Below are 20448 nucleotides of genomic sequence, written 5' to 3' on the forward strand. Positions count from 1 at the left end.
TCCTATGTACTGGTGTACAGAACGTAAGTTGCATTTTACCTAACAGTATTTACTATTTAGTAAATCAGTACAAAATGATTTAGCACACTAAGCCTTGTCCTTTATTAATTTCAGTAGGCAGTGGTTTTTTTTGTCATAGAATGCATGGAACGGCATTCCAGCACCTTTTTTTGAATGGAAGAAACAGTTCCTTCTAAGCTGTCAGCGCAAGTGAGTTACGAGTGTTCACTTAACGCTCTCATGCTTTCCCCTCCCTTCCTGCCATGCAAGACTTACCTGGAAAAGGTCTGTCTTCTCTCTGCCATGGTTCCTGCTACCACTCCGATCTGAGGCCAGGGGACATGTCCACAGCCCCCCACGGCCCAATCCAGGCTCCAGAGGCCTGGAAAAGACCTCTGCTGCCTAGATCTATGGCTGCAGAGTGATTTTGCAGCACCCACGCAGCCCGATCTGGGCTCCAGAGGTCTTTTCCAGGCCTCCAGAGCCCAGATTGGGCAGCTGGGGGGACAAAAATTGCTCCATGACCATGGATCCAAGCTCCAGAGGCTTGGAAAAGGCCTCCAAAGCCTGGATTGGGCCACAGGGCTGCCGCAAAATTGCTCCACAGCCATGGATCCAGGCTCTGGAGGCTTGGAAAAGGCCTCCAGAGCCCAAATTGGGCCACAGGGGGGCTACAAAATTGTTCCTTGGCCATAGATCTGAGCTCTGGACATCTTTTCCAGGCCTCCGAAGTCTGGATCGGGCTGCGAAGGGCTGTGGATGCTTCCCCTGGCCTCAGATCAGAGCAGCTGCAGGAACCGCATCAGAGAGGAGATAGATCTTTTCCAGGTGAGTGATCTGTGCCTTGGAAGCTCCCTTAAAGTAGCTTCTTCTCCCCCTCCCACTCTGTAAAGTGCTTTCGACTGGAGCCAGAGCTGTGCATGAGTTCTGACATCTTTTTTTTTTTTTTTTTACAAAAAAAGCACTCAGTAGGAATATTCAAATAAACAGCATAGAGGGTTTGATCCATTACATTGGATATTATTTTATTAACTAGATGTCTGAATATGGTGGAGAATAGATAATTGCTAGGAATAGAAGTATTATCATAACGAGAAAGATAAGATTTGTAATTAGAATATTAGATTTTGATATGAGAAGGGAAACAGGAAAATGCTAAGAAGTTTGAATAAGGGAATGTAGATATCCCAGACCTACAAAAGACCTTTTTTATTCCTATATTAAAAATTACAAGGTTCTCCCTTCCTGTCTCCAGTGATAATATTTCTGCAAGTGTAAAATCTGCTTTCCTCTGCCTGCAAAAGATCTTTTTTGATTCCCATATTAAAAGTTTAATACTTCTGCCTTCCCCCCCCATTTGCAAAGTTACATTCAGTTTAACACTTCTGCCTTTTCTCCAAATCTGCAATTGTAAGGCCACATTCCTACATTCCATTCCTGCCTCTGGTGATAAACCTCTGCCTGCTCCATTTATCCTGTCTTTAGAGATAAGCCTTTGCCCCTTGCTTCATTTATAACAAAGACTTGTCTTTTATAATTGTCTATGTTTCAAGTTATGTTTCAAGTTATGTTTCAAGTCATGACTTTCAAGTTATGACAACCCTTGTATTCTCTGTAATATGATAAACTATGCTTTATTGTTTCCTGTAATGACCTTTACCCTCTTCATTATCAGTTCTCTGTTAGCATAAACTATGTTTTATTGTTTCCTTTGACCTCACATATGTTCATTAGCAGATGTATGCAATGAGTTATGTTTTCCTTTATGTTAATTCCTCATGTGTACTTCACCCCTCCCAAATGAAACAGCCTAATAAAAGGAGGGTTTGTGGAGCTGTTAAGGGGGGGCACACCATCCACCCCGAGCACTCCATGCTCCCTCACCTTCTTGTATTGGTGCCTCAGTTTGTCTTACTCTGTCTCTAACTCTGCCTAATCATCGCAGTTCCCAAGTATGACCGTTGGAACTTCCGGCATACTGGGTCGGTGGTAAAGGGCAAGATCCTTCCTTATTCAAGGTGTCCACCCTTGCGAGGGTCTCTCCAAATTCTCACCCCTGTTACGGGGCTCTAAGAGTTGAGGCCAGAACCCTGACCGGTCACTCATCGCGACAACTGGGGGCTCGTCCGGGATCGCTCAGCTTCAACTCCATAGTACGACTCCTGTCTAGGGGTGTGCTACCTGCATTCCTGTTCTCACGCACCTCGGAGAAGGCTTCAAATCATGAGTAAACGGGCTCATCACCTTTCAAAGTTTTGTCAGGTCATAGGGACGAACTTTTTAATATAATGCAGAAGGCTAATTTTGTTCAAAAACACAATGGCACCATGGTCCATCTTGTAGGAAAGAGACTTTTAACAAAACTTTTACGATATATTAACAAAAATTGTCTGGCTTATCCAGAATCAGGCACTTTGTCTGTTATAACCTGGGAAAAGCTAGGTAAATATTTTCACAATCATCCCAGGGCGCCTGCTGATATTTTGTCTGCATGGCAAGCAGTGATGGCAGCATTAAAACTCTTGCCATCTCCTTTAGATCTAACATCTTCTATCTCTAAACCTCTTGATCACTCTTCTGATCTTCTGCCTTCATCCGTGCCACCCCCACCCTATGAAAAATCAGAGAAACTTCCTCCTATTGCTGTGCATGTCCCCCCCTCTGTTCTGCCTCCGGAGAATCTTCCTTTTGCCTTTTCTTTTTGCCCTGCTGTGCCTGTCTCTCCCTCTGACAAAGAGGAAAAAGCCTCTGAGCTTCTTGCCATTTCTAAACCCCCCCTCCCCCCTTCCCTCCTCCTCCTTCTCCAAATCTCTCTCCTCACTCAAGGAGCACCTTTTGTTCACTCTATGCTTATGGCTCATGCCTCCGGGACATTTCTTTTCCTCTTAATGATTCTCTTTTTCATTAAGCCTTTTCAGTTTCTCCGCCTCCCCCTCCTTATGAGGAAGATTTGTCATCTTGTTATCTTGTTAATTTTTTGCCACCACCAGCAGCCGGAGGTTAACCAATCCACCCTTGCATCATGAATTGATCAACTATGTGTAAGGATTTTTAATAAGTATAGGTAAGCTAACATGGTTTTGACTATCACAATATCTTGTTTGGGAATCTGAATATAAATAAAAAAGAAATAGAGAAAAAAATTCTTGCTGGATTACCTCAAGGAGTAAATAGGGATCAATTATTTGGCACGGGACAATTCATTACTAATGACCAACAGGCTCAAAGCCCAAGGGATGCTTTTAATTTGAAGGGGCTTTAGCAGCTTTCCACAAGATATCCTCACGAAAAAGCTAAAATGTCTTTTGCAAAAGTTTATCAAGATCCCAATCAGGCTTATTCAGACTTTGTGGATAACTCCTGTTAAAATTGGCTTATGTGGGGCTTGAAAGAGCCTCTTGGGGCGAGCTGTTCTCAGTAAAGTCCAGGGGCGCGCCTGTTGAATTCAACTGCCTGGACCTGCCTGAGATCTAGCTAGCTCTTTGGATTATTGTTTTGGCCTAAAAACCCAAATTGATATGTGTGTTTTGTTTTGTTTTATGTGTATGTATATATATATATGTATATATATGGACATTTGGAACATTAAGCTTGGACTTGGAATGGTGAGAAAAATAGGAGATGGTTAAAGGGCCCTATAGAAACCATGTTCGGTTGGAATCAACTCATGATTTTTCTCACCTCTCGTAGGACAAGCCATATGTCTAAATAAATGTTGTTTTAATAGTATGTGTGTATATATGTCTGTCTGTGTTGTTCTGTGTTATTTCCAAGACTTGGAAGAGGGTCAAAATCCTCTCTGATAACACCAAACAAAAAGGCCTTATTTAACAATGTATGGTTTGTCTGGAGAAAGTATGAAATGGAATTTTTGTAATGTATGGTTTGTCTGAAGACAGTATGAAATGAAATTTTTGTATGTGAAATTGTTTATGCAAGCAGTCAGAATGGAAGTGAATGAGTTAATTTGCTGATATGTAAATGTGAGTGTGTTACCCTCAAAACTGCAGATTTTATTGTTGTAAAAGCCATGGATGATGTGTGAGAGTAAATGCATGTAAAGGAGAGCAAACTATTTTTATTTATTTATTTTTTTTGGTGGTGAGATTTTTGTAAAGTTTCTTTTACTCCCCCCCAACCCTGCTGTGTTACTTTAAGAGTCAGAAATGGAGAGACAGCCAGAAGAAGGGGGGGGTGGCTGGTTCTTTTAACCATTTTTTTTTCTCTGCTTAGAATTCCAGTCTGAGAAAGGGGGGGTGGATGTGAAACTTGATGCCCACTCTTGCAGTTTCAGCTTGCAATTTTTTTTACTCGAAAGAGGAGAGATTCTTTGTTGGAGAAGTTTTTGGAATTTCTTTGAGTTTTAGTTAAACATCACCCAAAAGAAATTACTCTGATCTTTTTGTGGAGTTGTTTTTTGTTTTTGCTTTTTTGTTTTTGATGTTTTTGTGTCTGTGTGCAGGACACATTGATAGAAGGTGATATCTGGGAGAATTTCCCTCCCTTAATCAGCACTAGCCTGTGGATTTTATGCCTTACAACAGGCTCTGAGATTGTTAATACAGGAAAGGAGGAACATATACACTGACTCCAAATATGATTATGGAATTTTCAATACTTTTGGAGAAAAGAAATGTAGAGGATTGATTAATAGCTAAGAGAAACAGTTGGCTCATGCAAACGTTGATAGAAGCTGGAAGCAAAAAAGACAGAAGTTAGGCCAGAATGGCAGAAGGGCAGTGAATGAATGGAAAAGAGAAGGGAGAAACAGAAAAGTGGTTAAGTTGGTTTGCACGGATTTGTGAACACAAGCCTTAGAATGCTGAAGGAACAAGAATGTACTATAGGGAGAAACATGGGAAGTAGTAGAAAGTGAGAGGTAGATGTTGCATGATGGGAGTCGAATGTTGCTATTGTTTAACCAATTGACAATTTTGGAGTAGATTCATTTATCCCATACGCCCAAAGTTTCTGTTTTAACCAGAGAAGCACAATTAGCTCAATTGATTTTTATGTCTTTGCAAATTTGGGAATCATTTTTTCAAACCTCGAGTGAATTACAATTTTCCTTAGCTGATTGGCATGGTAAGGTTTCTTGCCACCCGCCACCCGATTAGTTCGCAATGCAAATTGTTCGCACTAACCAAGCAAACAACACCCCAGCGGTCAGCTCAAAAAGCTGAACTGGCTGCTTCAATTTTTGCTTGTCAACTTTTTTCCTTTCAACCTTTGATTGTGGATAGCTCTTATGTTTATCACACAATGCAAGTGATTTATGGATCTTATTTATCCCCCTCCATTCAACCAGATTTGTTACAACTTTTTTTAACCTTGCAAAATTTGCTTTTTGAACGCCAACATCTTATTTTTTTTGCTCACATTCTTAGTCATCAGCCTTTTCCAGGTTTTTTGCAAGTGGGAAACAATGTTGCAGATCAGGCTGCCTCCGGACCTTCAGCCTGTTCTTTGCAACCCCTCACCCCCTGGGAAAGTCATTCATATTTTCATCAAAATTCAAAAGCTTTGCAAAAGCAGTTTGGCTCATCATGGCTACCCCCCAAAGGGGAGAAGCCACTAAACATGTCATTAATCATTGTATTCGGACCTTTGCAGTGCTGGGATGTCCAAAAGAACTCAAACCAGATAATGGCCCTGCCTAACCAAACCTTGAAACATGCTTTAGATCATTATAAAAATCAGAACAGGGGAAAACGAAACTCCAACCTCCCAGCAGTGCAAGAAATTCTTAACCTTTGCCTCTACACTCTGAACTTTTCAAACTTCACTGGCCATCTCTTAACCACAGCTGCAGAGCAGCATTTTTCTTCTTCTTCTTCTTCAGATCTCCCTAAGCCACAGGTGTGGTATCGCCAACTTCCAGACCTAACTTGGAAAGGCCCTGCAGACCTTCTCACTTGGGGAAGAGGCTACGCAGTTGCTCAACTGCCAGACAAAGTGCTGTGGATCCCAGGTCACCACGTTCATTCATATCATGCCTCCACAAACACAACTGCAGAACCCATTAAAGATGACAGCATGGTTTGTGACTTTTTTCAGCTTTGTTCTTACACCACTGACTGATGCCACTAAAACACAATTCCATCTGAAAGCTTACCCCAGACGTCAACTCCACTTCATCAGCCATCCCATCCAGTTCTTTACAATGACTCACACCTTTGACATTACTTCCAGTCAAAAATGACTCTTTTCACACTGTTTTTGCCCATCGCATGGACCCAGAAGGAACAACCTGTTGTTAACAACGAGTCTACCATCATCATCTATGTGAACTCTGTAGCTCATGTTCCTGTCCAAACTTGAAATGGTTTCAACTTTCAGGAATTACTTGGCTCCTGGTTTCCCAAAGTACCTGGTTTACACGCTATTGTAGCTTTTATTAGTATGATTGTATTAGGATGTATTATTTTACCTTGTGTCTTGCCTATTTTTATCAGAAGTATTACTAACAGTATTTCTTTGATTGTGCTTGACTCCATGGCAGAATTAAACAAACGATTGAAAGACAGAGAAAGGGAACGCTCCCAGCATCATACTTGGTATCAAGGAATGTTTAACTTCTCTCCCTGGCTGACCACCCTTTTCTCAGCCATAGCTGGTCCTTTAATTTTATTATTACTTGCATGTGCAATTGGCCCATGTGTTATGGGTAAACTTTTAAATTTTCTACAACGAAGGCTGAGCAGCATTAGCGATGACATTCTGTTGATGAAACACACTGTTGACAGTGAATACAAACATCCTCTTTTAGAATTCACTTCTGACCCAGAGACTGACGCACCCTCACACCAACACTCTTTGAAAGGAACATTGACGCAGGCTCAGGAGGTATCGGAGGATTTCTCTTTTTCCAGCGCAAGTATCCTAGAAGAGAAAGTTCTGGATTTTGAGGGGCCTTCTCAGTAATTGGCTTTAAAAAACAGAAAAAGAGGAGTTGTAGATATCCCAGACCTACAAAAGACCTTTTTTATTCCTATATTAAAAATTACAAGGTTCTCCCTTCCTGTCTCCAGTGATAATATTTCTGCAAGTGTAAAATCTGCTTTCCTCTGCCTGCAAAAGATCTTTTTTGATTCCCATATTAAAAGTTTAATACTTCTGCCTTCCCCCCCCATTTGCAAAGTTACATTCAGTTTAACACTTCTGCCTTTTCTCCAAATCTGCAATTGTAAGGCCACATTCCTACATTCCATTCCTGCCTCTGGTGATAAACCTCTGCCTGCTCCATTTATCCTGTCTTTAGAGATAAGCCTTTGCCCCTTGCTTCATTTATAACAAAGACTTGTCTTTTATAATTGTCTATGTTTCAAGTTATGTTTCAAGTTATGTTTCAAGTCATGACTTTCAAGTTATGACAACCCTTGTATTCTCTGTAATATGATAAACTATGCTTTATTGTTTCCTGTAATGACCTTTACCCTCTTCATTATCAGTTCTCTGTTAGCATAAACTATGTTTTATTGTTTCCTTTGACCTCACATATGTTCATTAGCAGATGTATGCAATGAGTTATGTTTTCCTTTATGTTAATTCCTCATGTGTACTTCACCCCTCCCAAATGAAACAGCCTAATAAAAGGAGGGTTTGTGGAGCTGTTAAGGGGGGGCACACCATCCACCCCGAGCACTCCATGCTCCCTCACCTTCTTGTATTGGTGCCTCAGTTTGTCTTACTCTGTCTCTAACTCTGCCTAATCATCGCAGTTCCCAAGTATGACCGTTGGAACTTCCGGCATACTGGGTCGGTGGTAAAGGGCAAGATCCTTCCTTATTCAAGGTGTCCACCCTTGCGAGGGTCTCTCCAAATTCTCACCCCTGTTACGGGGCTCTAAGAGTTGAGGCCAGAACCCTGACCGGTCACTCATCGCGACAAGGGAAGCTTTCGGTTACTCAAATATAACTTACTTTGAAATTATAAACAATAGAGACATTTTGACATTTTCCCACTGATGGGAAATTAAAAGTAAAAAAAAAGTGAAAACAAGATACTGATTGAACATATGGATATTAAGTGCAAATGCAATTAAAACTGACATTATTGCTATTATGAGAAAAATGTAACAAAGATGTTGATATTCAATGGTATATTTATTAATAACAACAAGAATTGTATTTGCCTAATGTGGGAAAACGGGTACTACCGGAAGAAGAGAGGAAATATTTGATGGTGTAATATTGGACCTGGACTGAAGAAGCTAATATATACCACTTAACTACTAATAGACCCAGACAACACATTATCTATTAAGTATTTGACTATAAAACTAGAAAATTAATAAAATATTTATAAAAAACCCCCAAAAGGTATGGAACTTGCAGTGCAATGGCCCTGCTTTTGTCATTTTGACAAAAGCATTGGAAGTCTGGGGATACAAATATCTGAAACACAAAGAAAGAGAATTAATACACTGTCAGCTAGTTAGCTATAAAAATATTTTATAAAATGTTTGTGAAAATTATCTAACACTATGGTCAGTAGCAAAGCCCCTTCTGCTTTTCTTTTCATCCTTTCTCAACCTCCATTCCTTTCATCTTTTCTCTTTCCATTTTATGTGCTGCACAACATGGAAAGTTCAAAGCATAGTATTAACCTGGGGGACAGTATAAAATCTATGGATCATTAGTGATAGATCATAATCTATCAATCAATTAGTGATAGAGTACATTCAGATTAAATTCTGCAGAGTGGACTTCTTCCCTAAGAAAGAATATCACACATTTTCTCAAAAACTGCTTATAAAAAGTTTTATCTTAGCTGAAAATTCTGTAGTCACAGCAGTTATGTAATAGAGTATTATTATGAGTTCAGCAACTCAGTTTTCCATATCAGTACACAGAGAATCAACAGCAATTTTGAGCAAATCTTGCCTTGATCTGTAAATATTGAATAATATACTAATCCATATACTTGTGGCAATTTTTGCAATTTCTTTCCATTGTATTCCTAGAGCAACATTACCTAGACAAATAACGTCAAAACCTGTCTTAATATCCTTTTAATATAGATATGCAATCATTTTTCTTAATTAACACTTCTTTTTTCCACCATACATGAATGCACTTTATTTTTCTAGTCACCATGAGTTACATGCAAGGCAAACATCTTGTAAAATATTTAGTTTTACCTTGGAGGCTTGAACAGCTGTCACTTCATCAGGGTAGAGATTTATTTTATTTCTCATATCACATCTTCATAACTGGCCCTACCCATCTCATGTTTCCAAAATTCTTCTTGATATTCTACTTACTGTGGAAGGAAGAACATTATGGTAAATAATACCACAGAGCTACAAAATGTCACTCTGAAAACAAATATAAATATCTTTTAGTTCCTGGTAAAAAAATAGTATCTTCTGTATGATCTAAGTTGATTGCATAGCATATTTTCACTGTATTCACACTCTCTATTGTATACCTACCTAATCATTTGAAATAAAATATACTTTTAAAAAGGAAACATATGTAGGATCATATCAGTGATAACAGCTGCATTAAATTATAATCTTGCTGTAATCTATAATTGTAAAATTAAATACTGCTTTTTAAAAAATGACGCTCATTATTTATATCCTGATGTTCTTTGAAAAGCTACCGTAGTTTCCGGCGTATAAGACTACTTTTTAACCCATGAAAATCTTCTCAAAAGTCAGGGGTCATCTTATACGCCGGGTGCTGAAAATTTAGGGACAGGGCTGGCTGGAAAACCTGGAGCGGATCTCCCATTTAGTCTGCGCAGGGAAAGCGGGACCAATTGGAGAAGAAGCTGCAGTCTGTGATTTTTTACAGGCTGGGGTCTGGGCGTCTTTCCTTCTAAAGTTGAAGAGCAGCTGTAGTATATCCCAACTTGAAAGGCAGGTGGGGAAGGCAGCAGCCAGAGCAGCGGCTTAGCTCTAAGGACACATTTGACTCAGGAACTGGGCGGACTGGCTGGAAAACCTGGAGCGGATCTCCCATTTGGTCTTTTTTTTTAAATCCCATTTATATCCTGCCCTTCTCCGAAGACTCAGGGCGGCTTACAATTTAAAGCACAAATCAATGTGCTTAGCAATAGCCTTCATTCTGTGTATATGCCTGTTTATTAGGGCTTTCACCCCCCGCAAGCAGCATTATTACAAAGTCAGCTTATTGCCCCCAACAATCTGGGTCCTCATTTTACCTACCTTGGAAGGATGGAAAGCTGAGTCAACCTTGAGCCTGGTGGGATGCGAACCTGCACTAATTGCATGCAGCTGGTGTTACTTAAGGCTCTGCGCAGGGAAAGCTTTAGAGTGAATTAGGAAAAGTGAAAAAGTGAATTAGGAAAATAGGGAACGGTTGCTGGAATTGGGTATGTGTAGCTTAACGAAGAGAAGGGTGAGGGGTGACATGATAGCAGTGATCCAATATCTCATGGGCTGCCACAAAGCAGAGGGAGCCAAGCTATTCTCCAAAGCACCTGAAAGCAGGACAAGAAGCAATGGATGGAAACTAGTCAAGGAGAGAAGCAACCTAGAACTAAGGAGAAACTTCCTGACAGTTAGAACAATTAACCAGTGGAACAACCTGCCTCCAGAAGTGGTGAATGCTCCAACACTGGAAGTTTTTAAGAAGAGACTGGACAGCCATTTGTGTGAAATGGTATAGGGTTTCCTGCCTTAGCAGGGGGTTGGAATAGATGACCTCCAAGGTCCCCTCCAACTTCTTCTTCTTCTTCTTCTTCTTCTTCTTCTTCTTCTTCTTCTTCTTCTTCTTCTTCTTCTTCTTCTTCTTCTTCTTCTTCTTCTTCTTCTTCTTCTTCTTCTTCTTCTTAATAATAATAATAATAATAATAATAATAATAATTATTATTATTATTATTATTATTATTATTATTATTATTATTATTATTATTATTATTATTATTATTATTATTATTATTATAGTTTAATCCACTTGCACTTTTTTATGTTTACATGTTTGATGACAAACAGCCTTATGTTTATAAGTGACAGTTTTCCTACTAAGCACCTGCATGTCATAAGCATTTGAATTAAAATTACCATATTAAAATCAAATCTGATATTTTTTAATTTTTATTTGGTGTGTGTTGGAAGAGGGGTAGTCTTATACAGCGAGTATAGCCCAAACCCTATAATTTAACAGGAAATGTAGGGGGTCGTCTTATACGCCCAGTCGTCTTATACGCCGGAAAATATGGTATTATGTTATTTAATTCACTTCTCATGCTGCCTTTTTTAAAGCTTTTGTATAAGTCTTGGTGGTGCAGTGGTTAGAATGCAGTATTGCAGGCTAATTCTGCTGACTGCCAACTGCTAGCACTTCAGCAGTTTGAGTCTCACCGGCTCAAGTTTGACTCAGCCTTCCATCCTTCTGAGGTCGGTAAAATGAGGACCTAGCTTGTTGGGACCAATATGCTGACTCTGTAAACTGATTAGAGAGGGCTGTAAAGCACTGTGAAGCGGTATATAAGTCTAAATTCTATTGCTATTGCTATAATCTTTTGAGCATCATTTTTCCAATTTTCATTCTCTGTTTTAAATGAGAATTATTGCACACTAACACTTTTCTGGGGGGTAAACATTCCTTCCATAAATCTCAATTGTGTGTCATTATGTCTAGTTGTAAAACTGTTGTGTACTGGGTTCATTGCGCAGGAATGGAGACGAGGCGAGTGAGTTCAGCAAAGAATATGGTTTATTGCTTGCAGGATCTGAACTAGAGAGCTGGGCGGCAGATGTAGCAATTTATACCCTGGCCCCAAGGCAGCAGCCAATAGGTTTGTAGCAACCCATTGCCCCCAGGGTCAACCAATAACAGTGCTGCAGATGGGTTGTTTGAGGTGCTGGGAGCCGTTAGCTAGCTCCCAGCTTAAATAGCCTACCAGCTGTTACCACGTGGTGTTACAAGCAAGCCCAATAAATTACACCCCTCCCCCCTTAGAATGAACAACACTATAGCAAAACAGAAAGTGATCAAAGTGATCAAAGAATGCCGACTGGTGGCCCCCAGGGGGAGGGCGTTCTCTGTGGGCGCACCGTATTTATGGAACCATCTTCCGGTTGAGCTCCGGATGGTGCCCGACCTTCGCTCCTTCCGGTGCGATCTAAAGACTTATTTGTTCGAACAAGCTGGCCTGGCCTGATGGGATGGGGTCGGGTTTTATTACTGTTCAATGTATTTTAACCTATTGTTATAGTTCTTGGGCACCTTGTTTAATCTCTTTTAATTTTTGTATTTTTGTCTTTTAACATGTATTGCCCTGTTTTAACATGTATTGCCCTGTTTTAACATGTATTGCCCTGTTTAACATGTATTGCCCTGAGTCCTTCGGGAGAAGGGCGGTATACAAATAAAATTATTATTATTATTATTATCATAGTAATACAATTTACAAAGACTTAACCCCGGTGTGAATAGCTTCCACTTAGCAGCATAATACAATGCTTAACAACATTATAGCTCTATTGTTCAATGCAATCTTGTAGGTCAGCACTTAACACAAGTACATACAACATTATAGCTTTATTGTTTCAGCACATAAGCAGGAGGTTTGCGTACCCTTGTGGAACACCTGGGGGACCCAGGTGTTTCCTGGCCTACCAGCTTGCCCACCGGGCTGGGTAGGCCAGTGTCTCTCAGTTCAATTGATTCAGGCTGGCTTGGGTTTCTCTGGCTGGCCTTTCCAGGTTGGCCCACCCCAGAGTCCGTTTGTTCAGCAGAGTTAGCACAGTGGCTGTAAAAGTTTGGTTGGGTTTCTTTGTCAGGAGACTCATGTTGCACTTCCGGACTCCCCTCCTCTATGACCAACTCCTTGTTGCTTGGGCTGTGCGAGCTTTCAGCATCTATACATGGGCCGGCTTGGCGGCCGGTTTGTGGGCTTTGGTAAGGTCTAATGACATAGTCCTCGCTTAGTAGTCATTCTGGAAAACACTTCCTGAGTTGATCAATGTGGCGCCTGACAACTTGCCTGCCCTCCAGCCCCACTTCGTAAGAGATGAGGCCTGAAGTTTTAGTAATTTTTCCTGGTACCCACAGATTCCCATGCCTATAGTTCTTGGCCCACACTGCATCGCCCACTTGCAGCCCCCTCAGGGGTTTTGGATGTGAAGCTTCTGCTGCCACCCTATCTGGATGTAACCTGCCCAGTTTCGTGATCAGCTGCCTTCCCCAGCACAGCTCTGCTGGGCTTTTCCCTGTAGCCGTGCAGGGTGTGGAATGCTGGCAAAGTAAAAAATCTGCCAATCTGTGATGCCCGTCCCCAGTCACTATACGCTTCAGTGACTCTTTTGTGGTCCAGACCATCCATTCGGCTTGACCATTAGAAGAAGGGTGAAATGGGGCCGACGTTGCATGCCTGATGAGGTTTGCTCTCAGGAATGCCTGAAATTCTGCTGTTGTAAATTGGGCTCCATCGTCAGATACTATGATGTCTGGCAGCCCATGTGTGGCAAAGAGTTTCCTAAGCACCTGGATGGTCCTAGCAGTAGTCATGTTTGCAACTGGAATTACTTCAAGCCGTTTAGAGTGGCTATCGACCACTATAAGGAAGAGCTGTCCCTGAAAGGGCCCAGTGAAGTCTATGTGAATTCTAGACCAGTGAGTGCGAGTATCCTCCCACCTGTGAATTGGAGCATGCGGCATTTCAGGCCTTGATTGCTGGCATGTGTAACATCCATGCACCTGGGCTTCAATGGCCTTGTCTAACCCTGACCACCATAAGTAGCTTCTAGCTAAAGCTTTCATACGGACAATACCCAGATGACCTTCATGCAGTGATTGCAAGACCTTGTCTCTTAGTGAGGTGGGGACTATGACCCTGTTCCCCCATAGGATACAACCCTTGTGAGCTGATAGCTCGTGTCTTCTAGTAAAATAACTCTGAAATTCAGGGCTTGGGCTCTTATCTAGCCACGTGTGTACCCAAGAAAGCACTCTACTTAGTGTCTTATCAGCTGTTGTTTCTGCAGCTATGTCCCCAGCATGGAGGGGAAACTCTGGCAAATCCTGAATGGATAATATGCGGGGTGCTGGGATCTGATCTGGTTCAATCTGTGGCAGTGGAAGCCTACTCAGGCTGTCTGCATGGCCCATTTCTTTGCCGGGTGTGTGAATCAGCTTAAACGTGTAAGCTGATAAAAAAAATAGACTATCTCAGCATTCTAGGGGATAATATGTGAGGTGTCTGTTTGTCTGTGGTGAATAACCCCAGTAATGGTTTGTGGTCTGTGAAGACCATGAAGTCTTTGCCATATAAGTAGTCATGGAATTTTTTAACTCCAGCTACAATGGCCAACGCCTCTTTGTCAATTTGAGCGTAGTTACACTCAGCAGAGGACAGCGTCCTCAAATAAAAAGCAATGGGAACCTGGGTTCCATCTTTCTCTAAGTGACTCAAGACTGCCCCCACCCCATATGGGGATGTGTCACATGCTAGCAGACTAGTTTAGACTCCCTGAAATGAGTGATAGTGGAACTGACCGACAGAAGTGCCTTCAGGTCCTGAAAGCATTTTTTGTGAGTGCTGGTCCACTTCCAAGAAGCTTTTTTTATCTAAGAGCCTGTGAAGTAGCTCTGCCACTTTGGCTTTGTGTGGTAGAAGTTGAGGAGGCCTAAGAATGCTTGCAGCTCTCCTTTTGTTTTAGGGCTAGGTGCCATCTGAATGGCCTTTACTTTGGACTCAGCTGGGTGGATGCCATTGGCATCAATGCAAAAACCCAAAAATTCTGTTGAGGGAACCCCAATTCTGCATTTGCTCTTTTTTAGTTTGAGGCCTGCTTCACGCAGCCTCTGCAGGATGGCTCTGAGCCTCCTTGCTAGCACTTCTGTGGATTCTCCGGCAATAAGCATGTCATCATAATAGGGGCAAACCCCTGGGATGCCTCTCAGTGTGCGTTCCATGATTCCCTGAAAAATGCCTGGGGCTACACTGACCCCAAATTGCAAGCGCTTTACTCTAAAAGCCCCCCTGTGGGTCACAATTGTTTGTGCTGCGGCCATGGCCTCATCAACAGGTAGTTGCTGATAGGCCTGCACCAAATCTAATTTTGCAAAAGTTGTGCCACCCTGCAAAGATTCCAGGATGTGGCTCACCACTGGGACTGGGTATGCGTGCTGTTTAAGGGCCCGGTTAATTGCACATTTGTAGTCTGTGCATATTCTGACTTCCCCGTTGGCTTTAAGTGGTGTTACAATAGGAGTTTCCCACTCCCCACCATCTACTGGTTGCAACACGCCCTGTTCCACAAGCTTGTCTAGTTCTGTGTCAATTTTGTGCTTGAGGGCAAAGGGGACCCTGCGAGGCTTTATCCTGACAGGAACCATGTTTTGGTCTAATTTAAATGCTATTGGCGGGCCCGTGTAAGTTCCTAGGGCTGAATCAAAGACATTGATGTATATTTGGAGAATGCTAGCATCCCGGTTCTTACGCAAGCACAAAAAGAGATTAACCAATTGATAACAGAAGAAGAAATTCTTATAGCAATTAAGGAATTGAAGATGGATAAAGCGCCAGGTACGGATGGTCTGACTGCGGTTTACTACAAAAATTTACAAATGGAGTTGATAAAGCCGTTAAAGGAACTGTTCCAGACAATTCAGAGAGGGGGAAAGGTGCCTCCGTCTTGGAGAACTGCTTTTATCTCTTTGATTCCAAAGGAAGATCAAGATGTTACTCAAGTAAAAAACTATAGACCGATATCACTTTTAAATACAGATTACAAGATATTTGCTAAGGTGTTGGCTAACAGATTGATGAGGGTTTTGCAACAGGTGATTCATGGGGATCAAACTGGGTTTATTAGTGGTAGGCAAATGAAAATAATGTGAGGCATATAGTTGATGTGTTAGAGTTTTTGGAAAGGAACAACCAGATCCCTGCGGCGCTAATTTTTTTAGATGCTGAAAAAGCTTTTGATCAATTGAATTGGCAATTTTTGATGAAAGTTTTAGATAAAATGAATTTTGGGGATAAATTTTTGCAGCCAATTAGGGCATTATATCAAAAACAAACTGCCCGAATAATAGTTAACAATAGTTTGACTGAAGCATGTAATATTGAGAAGGGCACAAGGCAAGGGTGTCCGTTATCGCCTTTACTATTTGTGTTAACATTGGAGATATTACTGGTAAAAATACGGAATTCGGAAAGAATTAAGGGTATACAAATTAGAGATCAGGATTATAGATTGAGAGCGTTCTCAGATGATCTGGTTGTTACGGTGACCCAGCCGGAGAACTCTGTTGTGGACCTGATGGAGATAATAATGCAATATGGGAGGGTTTCTGGATTTAAAGTTAATGCACAAAAAACTAAAATTCTGGCCAAAAATATGACAGTATCGCAAAAGGCTCTTTTAGAAGGATTAACTGGATTTGAGATTGCTAAAAGGGTCAAATATTTGGGGGTGTTTTTGTCACCCTCTAATACAAAGTTATATAAAAATAACTATGAAAAATTATGGGGAAAAATTCAAAAAGAAATGGAGAGTTGGGAAAAATTGCAATTGTCTTTGCTGGGAAGAATCACAGCAGTGAAAATGAATGTCCTGCCTAAATTTTTATTCTTATTTCAAATGATACCGGTTCTTAAGAAAGATTCTAATTTGGAAGAATGGCAACGGGGTATCAATAAATTTGTTTGGGCAGGGAAAAGGCCACGAGTTAAACTTAAGATTATGCAGGATACTCGTGAAAGAGGTGGTCTCAAAATGCCCAATCTTAAATTATATTATGAAGCTGCTGCGTTAGCAGGAATAAGTGATTGGATTAATTTGACACAAGAGAGATTATTAAATCTTGAGGGCCACGACTTGTTATTTGGCTGGCATGCATATTTGTTGTATGATAAGAAGGTAGATAATGTGTTTAAAGTGCATATTTTAAGACAGGCATTGTTGAGAGTTTGGAAGAAGTATAGACATAAGTTAGACTGTAAGATGCCATTGTGGGCAATTCCAAAACACGCAATAGAAAACATAAATGTTGGCTTTAAACATGACGTGACTACGTATAAGGAGATCTTAAGCTTGGAAAGAAGTGTATGGTGTTTAAAATCGTATAACCTCTTGCGAGATGAGAAGATTGTTCAAACCTGGTTTCAATATACTCAGTTACGGGCCAGGTGGAAAGAAGATCAGAAAACTGGTTTTGCAATGACTGATGAAAACTTGATAAAGCAAATTAGAAATCAGGGTCCAGCACATATTAAACGGATATATCTTGCATTGATAGAAATCGACTCAGAAACAGAACTTGTTAAAGATTGTATGACAAAATGGGCCCAGAATATCCAAGAAGTTATTACAATGGACACGTGGGAAAAGATCTGGGTGAGGAACGTAAAATTTACACAAGCTCAAAATCTAAGAGAGAACTTTTATAAAATGTTTTATAGATGGCATTTAGATCCTAAAAAGCTTGCAAGTATGTATCCGAATTATCAGCCAAAATGCTGGAGGTGTGGTGGCGAAGATGCAACATATTTTCACATATGGTGGACCTGTAAAAAGGTCAAGGCTTTTTGGATAAAAATTTGGTGGAATATGCAGAAGATCTTTAAGCAAAGGATAAAGTTTTGTCCGCAATTCTTTTTGTTGGGTATAATTACAGATGCTACTGTTGTGGACACTAAGTTGATGTTGAATTTAATTACAGCAGCAAGACTTTTAATAGGTCAATATTGGAAGAAGGAGGAACTGCCAACTATAGAAGAATGGACTTTAAAGGTTTCTGACCTGGCAGAAATGGCAAAGATCTCGGCTTATTTGAAAGATCATTCGCAAGAACGTTATATTATGGAGTGGAAAAAGTGGATTGAATATATCCAGAACAAATATGGGATTAAAAAGTTTCATTTAGCATTTGAATAAGTCTTCCTTTCTATTTTCTTTTTTTTCTATATGAAATATTAGTATTGCTTGTAGTTATCTTATATGAGCTAGAGAGTGATAGATTTAAGAATTTATTGTTGGTAGCATATGGATGCTTATGATTGTTCTTTGTTTTTTATACCCTGTACTTAGCTCTGGGAAGTCGGGGGGGGAGGGGGGAAAGGGGGGGAGGGGTAGGGAGGGATAGGTAGGGGAGGGGGAGGGGGGGATTGTTAAAGATAAAATGTATTTTAAAACTTTTCAATAAAAAAAAAGAAAGTTCCTAGGGCTGAATCAAATACGTCTGCAAAGTCCTTGCAAACTGACGCTAGACTCGCGACTTGTGTCCAGTTGATACCGGTTACTTGGATGCCTAGTGCATCAAACCAATCAAGTCCAATTAGGCTTGTTCTCTGGCCCCCTACTACAACAACATGCAGGTGCCCTGAAAACCCTTTAAATTTAATGGACAAGGTGGCTTCACCCTTGACTACAACTTTTGCATTCTGGAAATCTGTTAAAAGTATGTCAGAGGGCCTCAGCTTGGCCCATCTCATACTGCAACTGCACACGGAATAAAATGAGTCCAGAGAAATAATGGAAATGGCAGAGCCTGTGTCCAGCTTCATCTTACAGGGGACCCCTTGCAGTTCCACCTGGAGTCTATACTTTGGTTTAAGGGGGCATTGGGCCCCGGTGCAACATACACTTCTGCGGCTTGAGCAAAAACCCACGCTGAATGGCCCCGGGGCCCCGGTACCTCTCCTGGTTGGATCATCCGACTGGCGATGTGGTGGCCGGTCCCTCTGGCGACCTCTGCAAACTGCTGTGATGTGGCCAGTTTTCCCGCAAGCCTGGCACGTGTCTGTCCGGAACCTGCAGTCCGAGCGTTGGTGGTGGCCACCACAACCTGGTAATCTAGGCAAGGGATCTGCCTTGTAATTAGTCTCTTGCTGCTTGCTGTTGCGGTGCTGTGCGTCGGGCTGTCTGTGCAGCTTGTCGACTTCAGCATCTTCTTCTGACTCCTCAGTGAGTTCGGCATCCTTGTGGTGGATGGCTTCTTTGCATTGCGTTGTTTTGGTGGGCCGGATTGTTCGAATGGCTCCACCAGCAGCTTCGTCCACCATGACCTCATTCTGGGCATCTGCGAACGACAGGATCTCTCTGGCAAAAAGGTTTGCTGCAGCTCTCGATTGTGGAAGCTGCAGACTAGCCGGTCTCGAAGTCGCTCTTCAACGTCTGAAAATCAGCATATGCATGTGGCTTGCCTCAAGGCCGCAATGTATTTGGATGTGGTTTCTCCCGGCTGCTGTATTCATTGTTCGAAGGCATAGCACCATGCAATCACCAACATCTTCGGTTGGAAGTGTTCTCCGAGCTTCTTCTTCAGTTTGGCGTAGGAGATGGATTCCAACAGCATGGGCTCAAACAGGTTTTTGGCCAGATCGAACGCTGGGCCGCACACACAGAGCAGCGTGGCGGCCTTTAGTCCGTCCTCTGCGACCTGGTTCACCCGAAGGTAGTTCTCCACCTGGGACAGGCATGAGGGCCATCCTTCTGGTTTCTTGATGTCAAACTCTTGCAGCCTTCCGACCTTGGGCATTCTGCTGGTCTTCACAGCTGGCTTCTGCTTCTTCCAATCCTGCTTCTCCGCTGCTCAGGGACTGGTCCTCTGAGTGCGTGGTCGCTAGCATGGCTTGCTAGCTGACCGTAGGGGGGAAATTGCTTTTCCTGCCAGGCGTGCGCTGCCTCTCCTCTAGTGACTTTCAGCTCCGATGGAGAGACAGGATCCCACCTTCGTTGCCAGTGTTGTGTACTGGGTTCATTGCACAGGAATGGGGATGAGGTGAGTGAGTTCAGCAAAGAACATGATTTATTGCTTGCAGGATCTGAACTAGAGAGCTGGGCTGCAGATGCAGCAATTTATACTTTGGCCCCTAGGCGGCAGCCAATAGGTTTGAAGCAACCCATTGCCGCCTAGGGGCAACCAATAGCAGTGCTGGAGACGGGTTGTCTGAGGTGCTGGGAGCTGTTAGCTAGTTCCCAGCTTAAACAACCTACCAGCCGTTACCATGTGGTATTACAAGCAAGCCCAATACATTACAAAAGCCAAACAAACAAATCCATATGAATTGTGCAAAGTCCTCTGTGTAGAAAGTGTGCAAGATTTGAATAAGAATGTAAATTTTTCTCATACTATTTGCATCTTAATGTGATTACTGCAGGCATGTTATAGCTACATTAAAAAAGAAAATAAAAAAATCTGTATTGGCTAATTAAAAGACAAATATGTTTAGATATTGTATAGATAGATAGACCCAAGCTCTGATTAGAAGACTTAGAGTCTGAGCAGGCTGCACAAAGAGTCTAGCAGGTTTCATTGGGGCCTCTGACCTAAAATAACAGAATAAAAAAGTTGGAAGGAATCCTGGAGGTTTTCTAATCCAACCCCCTGCTGAAGCAGGAAACCCTATAATATTTCAGACAAATGGTTGTCCAATCTCTTCTTAAAAATGTCCAATCTTGGAGCACCCACAACTTCTGGAGGCAATTCATTCCACTGATCAATTGTTCTAACTATCAGA

Source organism: Vipera berus, assembly GCF_964194415.1.
Source record: "Vipera berus genome assembly, chromosome: 5".
Classification (NCBI taxonomy): domain Eukaryota; kingdom Metazoa; phylum Chordata; class Lepidosauria; order Squamata; family Viperidae; genus Vipera; species Vipera berus.